Source organism: Stenella coeruleoalba (assembly GCF_951394435.1).
Source record: "Stenella coeruleoalba genome assembly, chromosome: 2".
Taxonomy (NCBI): domain Eukaryota; kingdom Metazoa; phylum Chordata; class Mammalia; order Artiodactyla; family Delphinidae; genus Stenella; species Stenella coeruleoalba.
In genome coordinates this window covers 39,919,761-39,942,004 of record NC_137147.1, presented here as the reverse complement: position 1 = coordinate 39,942,004, position 22,244 = coordinate 39,919,761, and the positions used below count along the sequence as shown (strand labels likewise).

At 35.2% G+C, this 22,244-nt stretch overlaps 1 protein-coding gene across 2 annotated transcripts in view; it reads left to right on the top strand.

Moving 5' to 3' along the window:
- Window positions 1–22,244, top strand: part of MNAT1 (MNAT1 component of CDK activating kinase) — a 213,429-nt gene that overhangs the window by 160,847 nt on the left and 30,338 nt on the right. Inside the window, exon 8 of one of the 2 annotated variants that reach the window (XR_013827259.1) lies at window positions 21,019–21,107. The exons of the other annotated variant lie outside the window; for it this stretch is intronic. The gene's annotated coding sequence lies outside the window, so the exon portion shown is untranslated. The remainder of the gene's footprint in view (window positions 1–21,018; window positions 21,108–22,244) is intronic. 2 annotated transcript variants of the gene reach the window in all.

Sequence of the window (22,244 nt, the reverse complement as noted above, 5' to 3'; positions counted from 1 at the left end):
CCAAACAAACACCTAACCTTCTAACAGCAAAAGGTCTAAATTTTGTTTCAGTCTTCAAACCCAAAATGTTTTCATTCAGAGGTCAGAAAAATATAGCATGCCTTGGTAAAGCAAAACTGGCTCCCTTAATTACTTTTCCAGGTCAAAAATTAGAGATAATTGAGGCAGTGTTTAGTTTTGGCTGTGTTACAAATACTGTCATCAGTTAATCCCAGGTTATTTGCTAAAGAAGACGTCCTCCTTCAAAATTCTTATTACTAAAGATTTATTTTCCCTCTTTATCTTTTTGAGTCTGTTTTCCACTCTAAATTGTAAGTTCTTCTAAGTCTGAGAATACCTGTTACTCGCTTTTGTTTCTCTACCTCACTGCATTCGACCCTACCTTATCTCACAGTGCCTTGAGGGCACAGATGTTTCTGAATGAGTTTTTAAACTGAAGGGAATTTAAAAGGTATAGTCAGGAGAGTCATGACAGTGCCAAGTGCCAAGATTCTTCTTCCTTCTGAGGTGTATTAAGTGTAATTGTGCTGGTTGCTAAAATTATGAACACCAGTCATCTATGGTTCCTCTCTCAGGAGCTGACCTCCAGAGAGGGAGATTGTCAGATAAGCAAGCATACCATTATATGGGAGAAGGGCAAAAAAGTCTTCAGAGAGATGGTAGAATTTAAAGGATAAATTGAAGTCTGCTAAGTAGCATGCAAGACCATTCTGTTAGAGAAGGAGAGTTGAAAGAGCATTGTATCTTTGATAGAAATACAAGTAGTTCAGTCTGACTAGAGCACAGTTTGTAACAGAGATTGACAAGAGACTAGTTGGGATCCAGATCACGAAGAGTCTTATTTGCCATATTAAGTATTTTGAATGATACACGGTTTCCCCTTTTTATTTCTATGTGTCTTACAGCAAGGTTGAAAAACCACTGTTTTCTCTGTAGCTGGGCTCTAGACCATATAATTTCAGTAATAGGGAGTTGTTGAAGAACATCTAATAGGCGACATATTAAGATTTATATTTTAAAAAAACACTTCTGAAGGCAGCAGTGTAGAGGATGTATCGATTTTGAGTAGATTAAAATAAAAAAATAGAGAGCCCAAAATAGAGGTCTGAACAGCGAGGATGGAGTTAAGAGAAGGAATTCAAGAGATTTAAGGGATAGAACTGGTAGGACTTCGCAACTGATTTCATGTGGAGAATAAGGAATAGTCTAGGAAAATGACAAGGTTTTTGGCTCAAGTGTCTAGATGACTCTTTGGTTACTTCCATAGAGAGAGGGCCTCCTTCAGAGCTTTGCATGGCCTATGGAATGTGATACTCAGACACAAGTCTGTGTGTGAGAGCTACAACCAGCATCTGAATGATCAAGGCAGCTGCTTCAGGCTTTCTTTCTCATTGCTCACTCTTTTTGCTTTCTGTGTCGAGGGAGGCCCTGAGAGAGAAGTCAATGGGGGACAGAGACTGCATTTATTGTGCTGCCGGAGAGTATGTGCAGCTGCCACTTCCTTCTGATTCACCACCACCACTTGCCACAGCTGCTGGGCTGGACCAAAGTAGGTAGATTGTAAAAACTTCTGTCATAACAAAGCCTATTGCAGCACTGAGTGTACCTTAAAATTTTGTATTCATGATATTTCTCCAACTTTTGCCTTAGTGTTCTTTATTTAAAAAATCTGTTTTTAGCTTTTTAAGGAACCTCCATACTGTTCTCCATAGTGGCTGTATCAATTTACATTCCCACCAACAGTGCAGGAGGGTTCCCTTTTCTCCACACCCTCTCCAGCATGTATTGTTTGTAGATTTTTTGATGATGGCCATTCTGACCTGTGTGAGGTGATACCTCATTGTGGTTTTATTTGCATTTCTCTGATGATTAGTGATGTTGAGCATCTTTTCATGTGTTTATTGGCCATTTGTATGTCTTCTTTGATGTGAAAAATAAATAAATAAAAATAATATAAAAAGTCTGTCTGTAGAGATATATATCTATGTATCTATCTATCTTGGACTTAAATTGTTCATTTACTACGCTGAAACCCTTAATATTCATGATTTAGTGTGGTGAATACTATTGCCTACTTTAAAGTCCCAATATATATAAAATATATTTATATACAAATATACAGCTATTACATATATATAATTAAAAATATATTAGAGCTGTGGAGTTGCTGTTAGAGTCTGAGAAGAATTGCTTAGTTGTCATGGTAAAAGATTTTAAACACTCCCAAAGTCAGTTTTTTAAAGTAGTGGTGAAGTAATTAATGTACTACTCCCTGAGATACACAGTCAGCTATTTAAGTTTTTCATTCAGTGATTTTGGGAATTAAGCATGCTATTTGTCCACAGCATAGTGTGTACTTAAATATTTGCCTTTTCTAGCATGTTCAAACTTCTTAGTTTTACTAATTTTTCTTTAGTCCAAACTTCATATTATAAGGTTATTAGTTTTCATCCATTTTATATTTAATTATCAAGCTTTTTTCCCCCTTGTAGTATATGTCTTTAGTTTTGCTTTGTATAAGTCCCTTGGCCTTCCTGTCTGGAAAGGTAAAGTCTTTTTTATTTTTTTAATCTTATTTTTGGCTTTTTTTCTGTATCTTGTCCATTATTCTGCAGCCAGTGATCAATCTGAGGAGGGCAAGGGCTCTTTCAAAGACTGCCTTTGGGTTTATCATTCTATTTGGTTATGCTTATTGGTAATCTGGGATCCAAATGTGTCATTTTTATAACATATACAGTCAGTGGCACAAAATATTTTAATAAGGTTGACATTCCCCACTAGCCCTCTACCTTTCTGCTTCTGTTTTGTAATTTGTGGAGAACAGTATTATCTTCACTGAGTGACTAGGCCCAGTCCCCATCATGTTTATATGTGGAATAATATCTTTCAATCATTTGATGTATTTCTACCTGTATAAGCTTGCTTTAGTGTTTAAAAATCACAGCTTCACTTTTTAAAAACAAGTGGAACCTCTCAGTAGTATCATTATGTTAATATTACTTTCCTGATGATCAGTAGATTAATTTCCATTCACTTTTTATTTTATTTTCCATAGCTTATTTGTTAGAGAATACGAAATAGAGAATAATGATAGGGAGTTTTTTTTTTTTTTATGGACTCAACTACATATTTCATTTCTGCATCCTGCTTTGTAGCTTTATAAAAGACAGATACTTTCAAATTGGCATGATATTGGTTCCAGTTGCACATGGGAAATATGAGGTTTTCTTACCAAAAGTGTGCAGGTACTTTCTTTTATTATGAATACTTTGCCACCCAATGACATCAGGAATTTATTATTACTTAACTTTGAGGAAATGATTCCTCTCAAACAAGTTTTATTAAAATCTTACTATTTTTCTTTTTAGGTTAAGTGCAGTCTAAAATTAAACTGGCAAATTAGTTTCCTATTCATTAATATTTCTTAAGATAGGTGGGGTTTTTTTTGGTTAAAAACACCTTTTAAGAGTATAATATTTAGTTCATCTTTTTCCTTGTAAAACTACATCAACCTTAAATTATGCCATAGGTGTTCATCATAAATTGGCTTGCATCCCAGAACTGTAATTCCATTTAACTGTAATTCCACTTAAAAATGAAATGTAATTCCATTTCATTTTTAAGAAGCTACCAAGTTTAGAAAAATGGGAGATTTTTTCCCCTCCCCTTAGAGATATGGTTAAGTAATTATTACTATGGTTCAAGGAAATATCACAGGTGGAGTGTGCAAGTATTTCAGCTATTTACTTTCATTCGTTAAATGTCAGATAAACTTTAGTTTACCCTTTAGATCATTACTTTTAAGAGTTTAACTATTATATGTATATATAACACCCATATTTAATGTCACTTACTTAAAAATCTTAGTCTGCACTATTGACATTAATTCCCAAGGCAGTTAAGCATACTATACAGCTGTTGTTTAACTATTTCCTATCCTGTGCTCTAGCATTTATCATTTTTAAAGCCATATGTCTGAATAGCTAAATATTAGTGACTTTGTACCATAATTTCATAACTGTTATAATATATTTTCAGAAAATGATAAATATAATAGTGATCTTAAATCTTTGAAGACATATAAATCACTTTGTAAATGCTAATAAAATGCAGCATAGTATAGAAGTTGTGAGAAGGGTTTTTGGAGTTATATTGCCTGGGTTTATATCTGTGTCCTTGCTTGGTTTATAACCCTAGGCAAGCTACTTAATCATTGAGTGTCTTTGTTTCCTCCCTTATAAAATAGAGATAATAAGATAGGTAGCTCCTATCTTATGCTTGAGTACAAAATGAGATAATATATGTTAGGCCCTAGAATACTGACTGGTAGAAGATGAATGTACAATATGGAAAGTCTAGTTCCTTAGAATCTATTTGTAGTATACTGTTTTTAGGTCTATTGAGTTTTCCTAGCTTTTCTTTCTTTCCTTTTTATCCTCCCCCCAATTTGAGCAATTATGGGTATCAACTCAATGATAAATGGTTGTACTGCCATTCTTCTTTATAGTTTTGGCATTTAGTTAATGTAAGCGTTTGTCTTCTAATTGTTGAAATGAAGATTTAGTTTATCTTTGAGGAAAACTACTATGGTTTTCTAATGTTTTGAAACAAAGTAGCAGGTAAGAAGTTTTGTCCCAATGATTTCATCTTTTTTCTCTTAAAACCTTGGGAAAATCACAGGTAAGAATTTAAGGAAGAAGAAAAGGGGAGGGGGGCATGATTGACTAATTCCCCACTTACTTATTTAATGACAGTTTTGGTTCTCAAAGGAGAAAATGATATGCTCTTCCTTTGCTATTTAAATAAAGAGCATAATCGCATCTAAAACATGGATCTCAACTACTCAATAGCTATTAACAGCCTGAAGCCCTCTCCATCAGTTTGTTGCTTTCCCTTGCTTATCTCCTCCCTCTAGTTCTGTGCTGTGGTATTCATTTAAGAGGCTCTATCCCACCCAGTGGCACCTTGGATATGGAACTTACATTTTCTTGAAGATTTAAGGGCTACAAAAGGAGGGATTATATTCCATCTACCTGTAACTGTAATCTTGTGTCACTCTGTTGTGTTCAACTTCTTCTTTCTTCCCTTTTCTTTCCTTTTTATGTAACAGAAAGAAATTTCTTCCATTACCTCATGGAGGGCAATTTCTCCCACATTTACAAGCTCTTAGCAGGGGTCAGGGATTTCACCTTCCCTAGTTTATCAAGAGTTTTCTTCCAAACAATTAAAGAGTACCAATAAATACAGATGGTGCTTTCCCCAAAAGGAATTCTGGTTAAAGTAGAATTTTCTCTACTTTAGTATATTTGTATTTGTTTATTAGTTGTTTTTTTTTTCTTTTTTGTATGTTAGATGGTAAGAAAATTAAGACACAGATTTAAGGGAGGCAGTAAAGTTGCCGTACTTAGTAGGTTCTAAACCTTACTTTATCACATATTAGTTGTATAACATTTCACAAATGGCTTAACCTCTCTAAGTCTTAGTTTCCTCACATTTAAAATGAAAAATACAATACCTATTTTGTAAGGCTGTTGTGTGGAACAAATGAGATAAAGTGTTAAGGGGCTTAAAACAATACTGGGCACATAATAAGGCCTTAGTAAATGGTGATTTCTCTTACTCTATCACCACCTCCAAGTGCTGCTGCCACACCCAATGCAATTAGACAGTCATCTTGTATAAAGGGAAAAGTGTCTGGTAAATGCTTTAATCATCTACTCATTGATACCAGCAAAAAATATATGTGCCAATCTTAGATTATGATATAATGAGAATGTATAGTACTCATTTGGAAAAACCAAGTTGTGTACTCTTTCTGGCTTGTCACTTGGATGTTTATTAAAGTCTTACAGTTCATCTTGTATATTGCAGAAAATTGAATTGAGTATTAAAGGAACCTCAGAAATCATGCAGGTAAAATGTTGGTTTTCTTTTTCCTTCCTTCTTTCTTCTTCTTCTTCCTTTTTAATCTAGTAACAATTATTTTCCTGAAAAGGAAGGATTATTTGTGTTATGTAGATAGTGGCCACTTTCTAGGCAGTTACTTTTAAAAAATATTGTAATTGATATGGCAATAATTTATGTAAAGTACAAGAATGTACATATAAATTTTGCATTGATGAAAAGTTGGCATTCCAGTTCTTATTGATATTCACTTTCCATTAGTTGAAGGAGATGGAAGTATTCTATATTAACTTTCAGATGCATTGCTGTTATCCCTTTTAATCATGAAGTAGTATCTTTTATTTTCCAGTATTTTTAATTCATTTAACAAATATTGTGAGTGCATTATGGGTACATGATGTGTTTGACGTGAAAAATTCTAAGATATGTTAGACATGGCTTCTGCTCTCAGAGTTTATAGACTACTCGTATAAATAAGTAACTATTAGACAAAGTAGGAAATGAGGAGAACTGTAAGAGAGTAGATACAGAGCAATGTTGGGGTTCAGAGGAGGTAATGAAGAAGGGGAATTAATTTTGAGCATATACAGTCCTAATTCCCAACATGGACTATGTACGGAAAATGTCTGCTGTTTGCCAGACACTAGATTAAGTATTTTTATTGTATTAATTCATTTTGTTACTGAAAGCTTGACCTCTCTGTGCACTGGTGCCGAATCAAATTGTGGAGACAGAGTTTTGGGTGAAGTAGAAAAGAATAGCTTTACCGCATTGCCAGGCAAAGGGAGCCACACTGGGCTTCTGCCTTGAAAAACTGTCTCTCAGCCCCAGAGGATTTGATGAAGGGTTTTATAATTGGTTCAAGGGTGGGGTCTCTGACAAGATTAGGATGTGAACAGGGCTTGGACTCCCTTAATCTTGTCTCAGGTGGTTAGTCTCCTAATCTTGATGAGCTTCTTTGGTCCCTTTAATCTTACCTCAGGTGGTTTCTTGGCTGCTTCTCCCTTGGTGAGCAACTGTTCGAATCCATCCTTTGGAAATCAGGGAAGGTCATGGAAGCTGCAGTCTTGCCTACAAGAAACAGGGGACAAAAGGGCCTCCTTGCTCAGGCACCCCACAGGGCCCCACTCGGTTTCAATTTCACAACAACCCTATGATGTATAGGTAAATTATCACCATTTTATAGATGAGACAGGGCTTAAAGAGGCTAAATAACTTTCCAAATGATATTTGAAAATAGTACTTAAACCTAGAACTGTCTGAATCCAAACTGTATATTCTTTCTACTCTCTAAAAGAGATCCAGGTAAGCTTAGAAGTTTTTCAGGAACTGCAGCTGGGGATAGGTAGGATTTTGTCTTGTAAAAGTGAAGAACAACTTTCCTATTATGGAACATGAGCAGATGAGGAATTAGGGCAAAGCAGTAGAGCATATATGGCTAATAGTATTGAAGCTTGGATGCAGAATCAGTTGTAGAAAAGGGAATAGTGGAAATGGCATTATTTTGTTCTTTTTAATGGCTGAGTAATATTCTATTGTATATATGGTATGTACCACATCTTCTTTATCCATTCCTCTGTTGATGGACATTTAGGTTGCTTCCATGTCTTGGCTATTTTAAGTAGTGCTGCAGTGAACATACTGAGTGAAGTAAGTCAGACACTGAAAGAAAAATATTATCATATGATATTGCTTATATGTGGAATCTAAAAGGTACAAATGAACTTATTTACAAAACAGAAGTAGAGGCACAGATGTAGAAAACAAACTTATGGTTATCAGGGGATAAGGGAGGGAGGCATAAATTGGGAATGACATATACATACTACTATATATAAAATAGATAACTAATAAGAACCTACTGTGTAGCACAGGGAACTCTACTCAGTACTCTGTAATGGCCTATATGGGAAAAAGAATCTAAAGAAAAAAAAGAGTGGAGATATATATATATATATATGTATAACTGATTCACTTTGCTGTACATCTGAAACTAACACAACATTGTAAATCAACTCTACTTCAATTTAAAAAGAAGGAATAGTGGAAGGTAAGGTGGAAAAAGGTTGGAATTAGATTGTATCAGGTTGAAGAATTTGAACTTTCTTCAGTTGTCATTGGAATATTCACACTCTTATGAATTCCTTTCATTTTTGATTAGCACTGTTTTATAATTTGGAGGTAAGACATCTTTGTATTTATTTCATACTGCTTAGTAGAACATTTAGCAAGTACAGTGCAGGAATGAATCATAGAATTGTAAGAAAAAATGACATTAGATATCATCTCCAGCAACATCCTTATTTTTAGAGACAAAGAAATGGAGGCCCCAAAGGATTATGATATATTGAAGTCATATAATGTAATGAATTAGACTTGTATCTAAAGGTAGGAACAAAAAGATATGAAGAATAATTTAAAATTCTTTGATAAGGATAAAAAAGAATTTTAAAAACAAGTTTGAAAGGTCAAGAAAATGGTATTATTTCCACAAAAAAAGTTAATTAAATTAAAATGGGCATGCTGTAATCTGCTTTACTTGCTAATCTGGAAAGTTAATTTACATACAGTTTGATAGCCATTTTCATTTTTTGATTAGTTTCAGGAAGGAATCTAGGAAGAATATGTAAATTTGTTTAATTCAGTCATATTATCACCACCTCTTTTTTTTAAAAAAAATATTTATTTATTTGGCTGTGCCCAGTCTTAGTTGCTGCACGCGGGATCTTTTCGTTGTGGCATGTGGGGTCTTTAGTTGCAGCATGTGGAATCTAGTTCCCTGACCAGGGATTGAACCCGGGCCCCCTTGGGAGCACAGAGTCTTAACTGCTAGACCACCAGGGAAGTAAGTCCCCATCACCACCTCTTTGATAATTCACAACTTCCTTCTCTGTACATGTGCTGTAGCATGGAGGAGAAGCAGCAGAACATAAACAAAACAAACAACCAAAAAAAGATGCTATTTTTATGTTGTTTGCAACTCTGTTTATTTTGATTACTATTTAAATTTATGTTTGTTGTTTTTTTTAAAATCCAACAGATGAAGTAGGTGGTCAGAAATAGATATCAAAATAGCAAAGGATGAAAAGAGAAAATGTCAAATGATGAAGAAATGCCAGGGATAAGAGTACAAAGCAGCATAGGAGGAGAAATGAGAAAGCAATATATTCTATATTCATAGATTTTTGGCCCTTACAGCTGCTGCTTTTTTCAAACTGTGTAGGATGCAGTATTAGATTTCAAAGTCACTTTAAAGGAGGAAGTCTACCATCAAGCCTTCTTAGTTATTTATCTGAATTCATTGACTAGGTAGACTTACCATGAGATATCTAAAAGGATGCCCATTAAATTCAGTTCTTCTCTATTCTTTCTTATGAGGCTTTTCAACGTTATAAAATCTTAAAAAGGTTAAAATTAAAATAGATTGTCTGAGAAGCTCAATTTTTCAAAAATTTTTGACTGTAAGCTTCAGGCTTGTAATTTATTGTTTCTATTGAAAAATTTAAACTGTGTATTAAGAACATAATATAACCTTCTGCCACCTAGTGTTAATATTTGAATTACTTCTTTAAAAGTTTCCAGGAAGTGCCTTTGTTAAGTACTGATAATTTTATAGCATTCTAGTTAGCTTCATTTATATAGAAACTTTGTTTTATCTCTAGTTTTTTATAATATGTAGTTCTTGTTGTGATTATTTTATGTGATGTTTAGATAATAATAGTGAATTTAACAAATTAGAAATTTCTTCAGTTGTACAGCTGCTTTATGTCTCATCTGAAAATATTTCTCTTAAGTTCCCTTTCCCCTATAATTTAGGAAATTTAGGAAATTGTATTGATGAATGGACAAGGTGATACAACTGACTAGGTAGGGAGTGGTTGTTCAAATCCTCTTTCCAGATGCCCCTAAAAAGTTTTTAAGCTGATAAAAACACTTTTAGGGGAACAGACTCATAAATGGAGTGGTTTCTGTAATTGAAATGATTATCATTAAGTCGTCTTTTTTTTTCTTTCTTTTTCACATCTTTATTAGAGTATAATTGCTTTACAATGTTGTGTTAGTTTCTCCTGTACAACAAAGTGAATCAGCTATATGTAGACATATATCCCCATAGCCCCTCCCTCTTGAGCTTCCCTCCCACCCTCCCTATCACATCCCTCTAGGTCTTCACAAAACATCCAACTGATCTCCCTGTGCTATGCAACAGCTTCCCACTAGCCATCCACTTTACATTTGGTAGTGTATATATAATGCCACTCTCTAACTTCATCCTGGCTTCCCTTCCCCCACTGTGTCCTCAAGTCCGTTCTCTACGTCTTCATCTTTATTCATGCCCTGTCACTAGGTTCATCAGTACTGCTTTTTAAGATTCCATATATATGTGTTAGCATACGGTATTTGTTTTTCTTTTGGTATTTGTTTTTCTTTTTCTGACTTACTTCACTCTGTATGACAGACTCTAGGTCCATCCATCTCACTATAAATAACTCAATTTCATTCCTTTTTATGGCTGAGTAATATTCCATTGTATATATGTGCCACATCTTCTTTATCCATTCAAACGTTGATAGACATTTAGGTTGCTTCCATGTCCTGACTATTTTAAGTAGTCCTGCAGTGAACATTGTGGTGCATGTGTCTTTTTGAATTATGGTTTTCTCAGGGTATATGCCCAGTAGTGGCATTGTTGGGTCATGTGATACTTCTATTTTTCATTTTTTAAAGAACCTCCATACTGTTCTCCATAGTGGCTGTATCAATTTACATTCCCACCAACAGTTCAAGAGGGTTCCCTTTTCTCCACACCCTCTCCAGAATTTGTTGTTTGTACATTTTTTGCTGATGGCCATTCTGACCAATGTGAGGTGATACCTCATTGTGGTTTTGATTTGTATTTCTCTAATGATTAGTGATGTTGAGGATCTTTTCATGTATTTGTTGGCTATCTGTATTTCTTCTTTGGAGAAATGTCTATCTAGGTCTTCTGCCCATTTTTTTTAAAATAAAATTTATTTATTTATTTATTTATTTATTTATTTATTTATATTTTTGGCTGCATTGGGTCTTCGTTGCTGTGTGTGGGCTTTCTCTAGTTGTGGCAAGTGGGATCTACTCTTTGTTGCGGTGTGCAGCTTCTCATTGTGGTGGCTTCTCTTTGTTTTGGAGCATGGGCTTTAGATGCGCAGGCTTCAGTAGTTGTGGCACTCGGGCTCCATAGCTGTGGCTTGCAGGCTCTAGAGCACAGGCTCAGTAGTTGTGGTGCACGGGCTTAGTTGCTCTGTGGCATGTGGCATCCTCCTGGACCAGGGCTCGAACCCATGTCCCCTGCATTGGCAGGCAGCTTCTTAACCACTGCACCAGCAGGGAAGTCCCTTCTGCCCATTTTTGGACTGGGTTGTTTGGTTTTTTTGTTATTGAGCTGAATGAGTTGCTTATATATTTTGGAGATTAATCTTTGTCAATTGCTTCATTTGCAAATATTTTCTCCCATTCTGAGGGTTGTCTTTCTGTCTTGTTTATGGTTTCCTTTGCTGTGCAAAAGCTTTTAAGTTTCATTAGGTCTCATTTGTTTATTATTGTTTCCATTACTCTAAGGGGTGGGTCAAAAAGGATCTTGCTGTGATTTATGTCATAGAGTGTTCTGCCTAAGTTTTCCTCTAAGAGTTTTACAGTGTCTGGCCTTCCATTTAGGTCTTTAATCCATTTTGAGTTTATTTTTGTGTATGGTGTTAGGGAGGTTTTTTTTTTTTTGGCTTTTAATCTTTGTTTTCCAGTTTTTGTTTTTGTTTTTGTTTTTTAATTGGGGTATAGTTGTTTTACAATGTTGTGTTAGTTTCTACTGTACAGCAAAGTGAAGTAGAGTTCCCTGTGCTATACAGCAGGTTCTTTTTTTAAAATTAAATTTATTTTTTATACAGCAGGTTCTTATTAGTTATCTATTTTATACATATTAGTGTATATATGTCAATTCCAATCTCCCAATTCATCCCACCTCCCACCCCCAGCTTTCCCCCGTTGGTGTCCATACACTGTTCTCTACATCTGTGTCTTTCTTTCTGCCTTGCAAACCGGTTCATCTGTACCATTTTTCTAGATTCCAGATACATGCCTTAATAGATGATATTTGTTTTTCTGTTTCTGACTTACTTCACTCTGTGTGACAGTCTCTAGGTCCATCCACGTCTCTACAAATGACCCAATTTTGTTCCTTTTAGTGGCTGAATTGTATTCCACTGTATATATGTACCACATCTTCTTTATCCATTCATCTGTTGATGGACATTTAGGTTGCTTCCATGATCTGACTGTTGTAAATAGTGCTTCAATGAACATTGGGATTGCACGTGTTTTTTTGAATTATGGTTTTCTCTGGGTATATGCCCAGTATATGCCCAGTAGTGGGATTGCAGAGTCATATGGTAATTCTATTTTTTGTTTTTTAAGGATCCTCCATACTGTTCTCCATAGTGCTGTATCAGTTTACATTCCCACCAACAGTGCAAGAGGGTTCCCTTTCTCCACTCCCTCTCCAGAAATTGTTGTTTGTAGATTTTCTTATGATGCCCATTCTAACTGGTGTGAGGTGATACCTCATTGTAGTTCTGATTTGCATTTCTCTAATGATTAGTGATGTTGAGCAGCTTTTCATGTGCTCTTGGCCATCTGTATGTCTTCTTTGCAGAAATGTCTATTTAGGTTTTCCACCCATTTTTTTTATTGGGTTGTGTGTTTTTTTTAATATTGAGCTGCATGAGCTGCTTGTATATTTTGGAGATTAATCCTTTGTCCGTTGATTCGTTTGCAATTATTTTCTCCCATTCTGAGGGTCGTCTTTTTGACTTGTTTATGGTTTCCTTTGCTGTGCAAAAGCTTTTAAGTTTCATTAGGTCCCATTTATTTTTGTTTTTATTTCCATTACTCTAGGAGGTGGGTCAAAAAAGGTCTTGCTGTGATTTATGTCGAAGAGTGTTCTTCCTGTGTTTTCCTGTAAGAGTTTTATAGTGTCCGGTCTTCCATTTAGGTCTTTAATCCATTTTGAGTTTATTTTTGTGTATGGTGTTAGGGAGTGTTCTAATTTCATTCTTTTACATGTAGCTGTCCAGTTTTCCCAGCACCACTTATTGAAGAGATTGTCTTTTCTCCATTGTATATTCTTACCTCCTTTGGTATAGATTAGTTGACCATAGGTGCATGGGTTTACCTCTGGGCTTTCTATTCTGTTCCATTGATCTCTGTTTCTCTTTTTGTGCCAGTACCATATTGTCTTGATTACTGTAGCTTTGTAGTATAGTCTTAATCAAGGGAGCTTGAGTTCTCCATCCCTGTTTTTCTTTCTCAAGATTGCTTTGGCTATTTGGGGTCTTTTGTGTTTCCATACAAATTGTAAAATTTCTTGTTCTAGTTCTGTGAAAAATGCCATTGGTAATTTGATAGGGATTGCATTGAACCTGTATATTGCTTTGGGTAGTATAGTCATTTTCACAATATTGATTCTTCTAATCCAGGAGCATGGTATAGCTCTCCATCTGTTTATGTCATCTTTGATTTCTTTCATCAGTGTTTCATAATTTTCTGAGTACAGGTCTTTTGCCTCCTTAGGTAGGTTTATTCCTCGGTATTTTATTCTTTTCATTGCTATGGTAAATGGGATTGCTTCCTTAATTTCTCTTTCTGAACTTTTGTTGTTAGTGTACAGGAATGCAGCAGATTTTTGTACATTAATTTTGTATCCTGCAACCTTACCAAATTCATTGATTAGTTCTAGTAGTGTTCTGGTGGCATCTTTAGGATTTTCTATGTATAGTGACATATCATCAGCAAACAGTGACAGTTTTACTTCTTCTTTTCCAATTTGTATTCCTCTTTTTTCTTTTTCTTCTCTGATTGCCGTAGTTAGAACTTCCAATACTATGTTGAATAATAGTGGCGAGAGTGGACATCCTTGTCTTTTCCTGATCTTAGAGGAAATGCTTTCAGTGTTTCATCATTGAGAATGATGTTAGCTGTGGGTTTGTTGTAGATGGCTTTTTTTATGTTGAGGTATGTTCCCTCTGTGCACACTTTCTGGAGAGGTTTTTCGTAAATGGGTGTTGAATTTTATCAGAAGGTTTTTCTGTATCTATTGAGATGATCATATGATTTTTATTCTTTAATTTGTTAATACAGTGTATCACATTGATTGTTTCACATATATTGAAGAATCCTTGCATCCCTGGGATAAATCCCACTTGATCCTGGTGTATGATCTTTTTAACGTGTTGTTGGATTCTGTTTGCTAGTATTTTGTTGAGGATTTTTGCATCTATGTTCATCAGTGACATTGGTAGGTAATTTTTATTTTTTGTGATATCTTTGTTTGGTTTTGTTATCAGGGTGATCATGGCCTCGTAGAATGAGTTTGGGAGTGTTCCTCCCTCTGCAATTTTTTGGAAGAGTTTAAGAAGAACAGGTGTTAACTCTTCTCTAAATGTTTGATAGAGTTCGCCTGTGAAGCCATCTGGTTCTGGACTTTTGTTTATTGGAAGATTTTTAATTACAGTTTCAATTTCGTTTCCTGTGATTGGTCTGTTTATATTTTCTAAGTCTTCCTGGTTCAATATTGGAAAGTTGTACCTTTCTAAGAATTTGTCCATTTCTTCCAGGTTGTCCATTTTATTGGTATATAGTTGCTTGTAATAGTCTCTTATGATCCTTTATGTTTCTGTGGTTTCAGTTGTAATCTCCATTTTTATTTCTAATTTTATTGATTTGAATCCTCTCCCTTTTTTTCTTGATGAGGCTGCCTAAAGGTTTATCAGTTTTGTTTATCTTCTCAAAGAACCAATTTAGTTTTACTGATCTTTGCAATTGTTTCCTTCGTTTCTATTTTATTTATATCTGCTTTGATCTTTATGATTTATTTCCTTTGGGCTTTCTTTGTTCTTCTTTTTCTAGTTGCATTAGTTGTAAGGTTAGATTGTTTATTTGAGATTTTTCTTATTTTGTGAGGTGAGCTTGAATTGTTATAAACTTCACTCTTAGAACTGCTTTTCCTGTGTCCTACAGGTTTTGTATCGTCGTGTTTTCATTGTCATTTGTTTCTAGGTATTTGTTAATTTCTCCTGTGATTTCTTCAGTGATCTCTTGGTTATTTAGCAGTGCACTTTTATCCTCCATGTATTTGTGTTTTTCACAGTTTTTTTCCTGTAATTGATTTCTAATCTCATAGCGTTGTGGCTGGAAAAGATGCTTGATATGATTTCAATTTTCTGAAATTTTCCAAGGCTTCATTTGTGACCCAAGATGTGATCTTCTCTGGAGAACGTTCCATGTGCACTTGAGAAGAAGGAGTATTCTTCTGCTTTCGGGTGGAATGTCCTAAAAATATCAATTAAGTCTATCTGGTCTATTGTGTCATGTGTTTGTTTATTTATCTTCTGTCTGGATGATCTGTCTATTGGTGTAAGTGGGGTGTTAAAAGTCCCCACTATTTTTGTGTTACTGTCGATTTCTCCTTTTATGGCTGTTAGCATTTGCCTTATGTATTGAGGTGCTCCTATGTTGTGTGCAGAAATATTTATAATTGTTAGGTTTTTTTCTTGGATTGATCCATTGATCATTATGTAGTGTCCTTCCTTATCTCTTGTAACAGTCTTTATAGTCCATTTTATCTGATGTGAGTATTGCTACTCCAGCTTTCTTGTGATTTCCATTTGCATGGAATATCTTTTTCCATCCCCTCCCTTTCAGTCTGTATGTGTCCCTAGGTCTGAAGTGGGTTTCTTGTATACAATGTATATAAGTGTCTTGTTTTAGTATCCATTCAACCAGTCTGTGTCTTTTGGTTGGAGCATTTAATCCATTTACATTCAAGGTGATTATCAATATGTATGTTCCTGTTACCATTTTCTTAATTGATTTGAGTTTGTTTTTGTGGGTCTTTTTCTTCTCTTGTGTTTCCCACTTAGAGAAGTTCCTTTAGCATTTGTTGTAGAGCTGGTTTGGTGGTGCTGAATTCTCTTAGCTTTTGTTTGTCTGTAAAGCTTTTGATTTCTCCACTGAATCTGAATGAGATCCTTGCAGGGTAGAGTAATCTTGGTTGTAGGTGTTTCCCTTTCATCACTTCAAATATATCCTGCCACTCCCTTCTGACCTGTAGAGTTTCTGCTGAGAAATCAGTTGATAACCTTATGAGGATTCCCTTGTATGTTATTTTTTGCTTTCCTGTTGCTGCTTTTAATATTTTTTCTTCGAATTTAATGGTCGTTAGTTTGATTAATATGTGTCTTGGTGTGTTTCTCCTAGGGTTTATCTTGTATGGGACTCTCCGTGTTTCCTGGGCTTGCATGACTATTTCCTTTCCCATGTTAGTGAAGTTTTCAAGTATAATCTTTTCAAATATTTTCTCATTTGACTTCTGATTCTTATTTTGTCATTTGACTTTCCATGAATTTATGTAAATTAAATTAGAACTATGTAAATCATCACATGTGATTCTTCTAATGCATGTTGAATATGTTATTCACCTTTGAAGTTTAGCTCCTATAGATCTGTGAGCCACTGTATGAATTGCTACTGGAAAAAATAACTGTGAATTAACTGAGTAAATATGCCTTCACTAATACGATTATATAATTTCAGAGTGCTTTGCAATTTCAAAGCACATCATCTCATTTGATTCTTGACCACAGTCCTGGGAGATAAGCAGGGCAAGTTTTATTGTTTACTATATTATTTTGTTTTATGTTATTATCACATCCATTTTACAGGTGGGGAAACTGCAGCAAAGTCACTTGCTTCAGGCTGTATGTCTCATAGGCAGCAGAATTAGGATGTCACCTTCTGGCTGATCTCTCAACTGTTTGTTTTTCCTATTTTCTCTTAAGGATCAATTACATGTCCAGCCATTGGGCAGTAGGGGGTGGGGATGGGAGGAAGGAGTTGTTTTTCATTTATTTTATCTTTTTATTCCAAAGCATTTCTACCAAGATAAAAATTTATCCAAAACAGATAAATGTGTTACTTTCTACTTTCCAAGTTGCTGGTTGCTAGGGCACCTATGCCTAATTTAGTAGCTTTTAAAATTTCCAAATATATGCTGGGTGGGAAAGGGAAGAAAGACTGTTACATCCTTTATTTATTTATTTTCTTGGCGGCCTCATGCAGCACGTGAGATCTTAGTGCCCCAACCAGGGATCGAACCTGCACCCCCTGCATTGGAAGCACAGAGTCTTAACCACTGGACCACCAGGGAAGTCCCTAACTGTTACATCTTGTAGAACAAAGGTAAATCCAAGTGGAGCTGTGTCTTTTCAAACAGTGAATTTTCCAGGGTTAGTTATAAACTAAGCATGATTTAATCGTGTACTACTGCAGCTGCAGTATCATAGAATTGAAAAATGTTATCCATACAGGTTATGCACATAGAATAAGCTCTTGCTGATCTCTAGCTAGGACTGCAGTGTCCTGCAAAGGTGTTAAAATGCTTACTTAGGTTGTTTCTGGCATTTCTGTGATTAGCTCATGATTCAGTACATCTGGTGGTTTGGACCTAGAAATTTGAGTGAAGCAAAATTTATTATGGAAGGAGGCAGAATATTTTCTGTATTGTAGTACTGAGAAGGTAGATAGTTAGCTGCTTCTTATCCTGAAGAAAATGACAAATGGTCAGCCAGGTGGGTGTCCTTGCTCATCAAAGACTTTTAGTTTATATAGTCCTATAGTGTAGAAGTGATTTGTATATAAAAGAAGGATTTACTGTGACAAAGATTTCTCAGAAATAAGAATTTTAGAAATTTTTAAGAATTTATTTTATGTTACTAATTATACTGTATGAAAAATCTTATTGCCATATAGATTATGAAAAGCTCCTTATGCTTCTGATGTATAAAAGTAACATTGAAGGCTATTTTCTTAGAGCATATTACAAAAAGATTTTATTTTTATGTTTAAGCTTTGACATACTTTAAAAATAAGTTGCTTAAAATGGTTTAGAGATCTGAATATAAGACTTGATACCATAAAACTCCTAGAAGAGAACATAGGCAAAACATTTTTGGATATAAATTGTAGCAATATTTTCTTAGATCAGTCTCCCAAAGCAAAGAAATAAAAGCAAAAATAAACAGGGACTACCCTGGTGGTGTGGTGTTTAAGAATCTGCCTGCCAATGCAGGGGACACGGGTTTGAGCCCTGGTCTGGGAAGATCCCACATGCCACGGAGCACCTAAACCCGTGCACCACAACTGCTGAGCCTGCATTCCACAACTACTGAGCCTGCACTCCAGAGCCCGCGAGCCACAGCTACTGAGCCAGCGTGCCAAAACTACTGAAGCCCACGTGCCTAGAGCCCGTGCTCTGCAAAAAGGGAAGCCACCGCAATGAGAAGCCCGCTCACTGCAAAGAAGAGTAGCCCCTGCTCGCTGCAACTAGAGAAAGCCCGCGTACAGCAACAAAGACACAATGCAACCAAAAATAAAATAATAAATAAATAATTTATTTTTTAAAAAAGCAAAAATAAACAAATGGGACCTAATCAAACTTAAAAGATTTTGCACAGGAAAGAAAACTGTCAACAAAACGAAAAGACAACTTATGGAATGGTAGAAAAAATTTGCAAATGGTGCAACCGACAAGGGGTTGATTTCCAAAATATACAAACAGCTCATATAACTCAATATCAGAAAAAAAAAAACACAATCAAAAAATGGGCAGAAGACCTAAATAGACATTTCTCCAAAGAAGACATACAGATGGCCAATAGGCACATGAAATGATGCTCAATGTGGCTAATCATTAGAGAAGAGCAAGTCAAAAATACAATGAAGTGTCATCTCACACAGGTCAGAATGGCTATCAGCAAAAAGTCTACAAATAGTAAATGCTGGAGAGGTTGTGGAGAAAAGGGAACCCTCCTACACCGTTGGGAATGTAAGTTGCAGCCACTGTGGAAAATAATATGGGGGTTCCTTAAAAAACTAAAAATAGAGCTACCATACGATCCAGCAGTCCCACTCCTAGGCATATATCCAGAAAACATGAAAACAGTAATTTGAAAAAGATACATATACCCTAGTGTTCATAGCAGCATTATTTTCATTAGCCAAGACATGGAAACAACCCAAATGCCCATCAACAGACGATTGGTTTAAGATGTGTGTATACACACACACACACAGATACAGACACACACACACACACACACACACACACACACATACAACAATATTACTCAGCCATAAAAAAAGAATGAAAATGCCATTTTCAGCAACATGGATGGACCTAGAGAATGTCATACTAAGTGAAGTAAGCCAGACAGGGAAAGGCAGGTATTATATGATATCACTTATACATGGAATTAAAAAAATACAAACGAATCTATAGACAAAACAGAAACAGAGTCACAGACATAGAAAACCATACTTATGGTTACCAAAGGGGAAAAGGAGGGGGGGAAGGGATAAATTAGTAGTATGGGATTAACAGATACAAACTACATAAAATAGATAAGCAACAAGGATTTACTGTATAACATAGGAAACAGTATTCAATATCTTATAATAACTTATAATGGAAAATAATCTGAAAAAAATATATAACTGACTCACTTTAGTGAACACCTGAAATTAACAGAATATTGTAAGTCAACTATACTTCAATAAAAAAATAAGTTGCTTAGAAAAAGATAATGAATTTAATGAAGAGTTATCTTCTAATCAAGCTTGATTCCACTTGAAATTAATTAGTAAAAGGGTTCCTGTTTATCAGAAAGGGTATGTTTTAAAATGTTTATTTGTAAAACAGATAGAAATATAAAAAGTAGAATGTATTAGAAAACATGTTTAGTCACTAAGGTGTCATAAATCGTTCATGTAAGAAGTATTCAGCTTCATTTTTTTTGTCACTTAGTATATAACGCTTTCCTTTCTATTTCTTATTTATGACATTATTTAATAAGTATGCCATGTTGGGATTGTTTTCATTGTGTTCATCTTAAAACTATTTGTTTTGGTGAGTCCTTTATTTTTTTCCTTTTTTTCTTGTCCATTTGTTTCATAGCTAAAGCAAGTCTTAACTATTATATTAGAGTAGAAATGGAAAATATGAGCTGATAGAAGGGTTTTCAGATCAAAAACTTATTTTACAACCTCTTTAAGATATGACAAATGCAGAAATAGAATTATGTTAAAGTGGAATAAAATTCAGAAACAGCATGTAAGAGGTAGTCATTATGTTTGTTTTGGAAGGAGAGTGAAAGTAGATCTGGGAAGACTTTTGCAAGAACTGATACCTAAGTAGGGTGTAAAGAATGACTAGATATTTGCCAAACTGTTAGGAGGAGAAAGACATTCTAGTAGAAAGAAAAGCATACGTGAAGGCTCAGAAGCCTGACCCAGAAGATTGTGTTTCAGGAATTACAAGTTCTTAGTTAATGTTATAATAGAAAATATCGGGGGTGGGGTAGGGCAGGGAGGAGAGACATTAGGAAATGAGATTGGAGAAATAATCAAGCCAGATTAAGGGTCTTCTGTGTCCTGCTGCTGTGTCCTGCTGAAGAGTTGGAATTTTATTATATAGCTGATGGGAAACTAATTAAAGGATGTTAAGCAGAGAAGTGACATGATGAAATACTCCTACAGAAAGATTACTGTTACAGTACTGTGTAGATGTCGGGGATCTGGGTGGTGTAGGTAGAGCAGCTGAAGGCAAGGGAGTAGTTTATTGATCATGAATATTTATGGGAAGTTTAACTTCAAACATATTTAGGTAATATCATGAGGTATAAGAAAATGAGGTTGTCTATCTTTTTTTCTACTTTAAAAGTAAATTAAAAAATTTTAAACCTCACTATTTTAGAGTTTTCATAAAAAGCCACAATTTATACATTGACTGGTTATCTACAAGTAGTCTAACTTACTGTAAGAGAATTTGTATAAACACATATTACAGGTTTTTTTCTTTATATACTTTGGGGCTACTTTTCAGATGTATGCAAGTTTATTAAATCTTCTTAGAGGATTGCCCCTCTTATTAGTGTGTAGATTCCCTCTCTATTCCTATTCATAATGGCTTGTTTATTTATTTATTTATTTATTTGGCTGTGCTGGGTCTTACTTGCGGCACATGGGATCTAGTTCCCCGACCAGGGATTGAACCCAGGCCCCCTGTATTAGGAGCACGGAGTCTTAACTGCTGGACCACCAGGGAAGTATATAAATAGTGGGTATGTTTTATTTATTTATTAATTTATTATTTTTAATACATTTATTTGGTTTTGGCTGCACTGGGTCTTTGTTGGTACGTGTGGGCTTTCTCTAGTTGCGGTGAGCAGGGGCTACTCTTTGTTGTGGTGCGCAGGATTCTTATTGTGGTGGCTTCTCTTGTTGTGGAGCACGGGCTCTAGGCATGTGGGCTTAAGTAGTTGTGGCACGTGGGCTTCAGTAGTTGTGACTCGCAGGCTCTAGAGCACAGGCTCAGTAGTTGTGGTATGAGGACTCAGCAGTTGTGCACGGGTTTAGTTGCTACGCGGCATGTGGGATCTTCCTGGCCCAGGGCTTGAACCCATGTTCCCTGCATTGGCAGGCAGATTCTTAACCACTGCGTCACCAGGGAAGCCCCAATGGGTGTGTTTTAAATTTATAAATACATTATTAGCAGTGCATTAAACCAGCTTTCTTTCTTGTCAGTAGTTGCATTTTATGTGAGATTTTTAAAAATTCCTTTATTTTCATGTTTCCTGTGTGGTTTTAATTTATATCATTTGTAAATAGAATATTTATTACCTTTGTTGAGGTTTGGAAGAAATTTACACAATTACTTATGTGTAAATTACTATACAATTTATTACTATACATGTAAACCTAACTATTCTTAAGCTGTTACTCTTTACTTACAGATTTTACTTATGAATACAGTAATTTTTATGTAAAATAAGAATCATTTTCTCTTAACGTTCAGTTAACTCAGAAGTTTAATTAAAATTCTAACTACAAATTTAAAACTCTGATTCTTTAAAGCGCATCAGACTCCTAGAAAGCTGATTTACACATCTAACAAAATCTACCTAGAAGTCCAACAATTGTAAATGGCATAAATCTGACAAAAATTAAGTAAATCAAGTGTTCTTAAGTGGTTTGAACATTTAAAAAAGGAAATTATTATATACAACACAGCTCATTAGTTACAGAACCTATGTATATATCCATATAATCACAGTTTATACAAAAGTATCACTACTGTAGTTTCAGTTTACAGTTGACTCTTGAACAACGCAGGGGTTAGGGGTGCCGACCCTCCAGGAGTTGAAAATCCTTGTGTAACTTTACAGTCAACCCATTGTATCAAAGTTTTTTAATCTGTG